The sequence below is a fragment of the Cebus imitator genome, unplaced genomic scaffold (assembly GCF_001604975.1).
Source record: "Cebus imitator isolate Cc_AM_T3 unplaced genomic scaffold, Cebus_imitator-1.0 Scaffold350, whole genome shotgun sequence".
Taxonomy (NCBI): Eukaryota; Metazoa; Chordata; class Mammalia; order Primates; family Cebidae; genus Cebus; species Cebus imitator.
The window spans coordinates 2,000,960-2,002,211 of NW_016107665.1; the positions used below are offsets into that span (position 1 = coordinate 2,000,960).

Below are 1,252 nucleotides of genomic sequence, written 5' to 3' on the forward strand. Positions count from 1 at the left end.
AATCAAGACCTTACTGTGTTGCCCAGGCTGGAGTGCAGTGGCACCATCTCCAAGTCAAGGTCACTGCAGCCTTGACCTCCAGGGCTCAAGCAGTCCTCCCATCTCAGCCTCTTGAGTAGTTGGGATAGCAGGTGCAAGCCACCATGCCTGGCTAATTTTTGTGTTTTTTGTAGAGAAGGGGTTTCGCCATGTTGCCCCAGCTGGAATATTCTACATTATGCTTCTTAATGGGCCTATAGCATTTGTCCTCTGACTATATGTATCTTCATTTCAGCCATACACTAAATTGGGTTTGGGTTTTAAAATATTTGATATTTTAAAATTCATAAAATATTGGTAAATGTTAAATCTTTTCATGTAGATAAGTATATAGAATAATATAATTGTATATGCAGAATAATGGCCCCCAAAGACATCAATCTCCTAATCCTCAGAACTTGTAGTTACCTGGCAAGTGGAATGAAGGTTGCTAATTAGCTGACTCAGTCTAGAAAGATCCTCCTGGGTTATCTGTGTAGGCCCAGTGTGATCCCAAGTCTTCTTAAAAGTGAAAGAGGAAGACAGGAGAGAAAGAGATGTGGTAATAGAAGAAGGTCTGAGACGTGCTATATTAATGGCTTGTAGATGGCAGAGGGCCATGAGCCAAGGAATGTGGGCAGCCTCTAGAAGCTGGAAAAGGCAAGGAAATGGAGTCTCTCCTGGATCCCCCAAAGAGGGGATCTCAACTTTAGCCCAGTAAGACCTGGCTCAGACTTCTATCCAGAACTGTAAGATAATAAATTTGTGTTGTTTTAAGCCATTACGCTTATGGTAATTGGTTACAGCAACAATAGAAAACTACTGCAATAATGAAGGCTCATGTACCCACCACCTAGCTCTGTCAAACCTTAATATTCAATACACCCTCCCAGCAACTTTTCTTTTTTCTATTTCTTTTTTTTTAAGACAGAGTCTCACTCTGTCACCAGGCTGCAGTGCAGTGGCACAATCTCGGCTCACTGCAACCTCTGCCTCCTGGGTTCAGGCGATTCTCCTGCCTCAGCCTCCCAAGCAGCTGGGACTACAGGCACGCGCCACCAGGCTCAGCTAATTTTTTGTATTTTTAGTAGACACGAGGTTTTACCATGTTGACCAGGATGGTCTTGATATCTTGACCTTGTGAGCCACCAACCTCTGCCTCCCAAAGTGCTGGGATTACAGGTGTGACACCATGCCCGGCCAACTTTTCATTATTAATGCTATAATAAACATT

General features: G+C 43.5%; 1 long non-coding RNA gene across 1 annotated transcript in view; it reads left to right on the plus strand.

Annotated features, from left to right (window-relative positions):
* LOC108287664 overlaps positions 1-1,252 on the plus strand; it is a 12,548-nt gene that overhangs the window by 1,828 nt on the left and 9,468 nt on the right. The window contains exon 2 of the long non-coding RNA XR_001818430.2: positions 519-767. This is a non-coding gene — a long non-coding RNA (uncharacterized LOC108287664). The remainder of the gene's footprint in view (positions 1-518; positions 768-1,252) is intronic.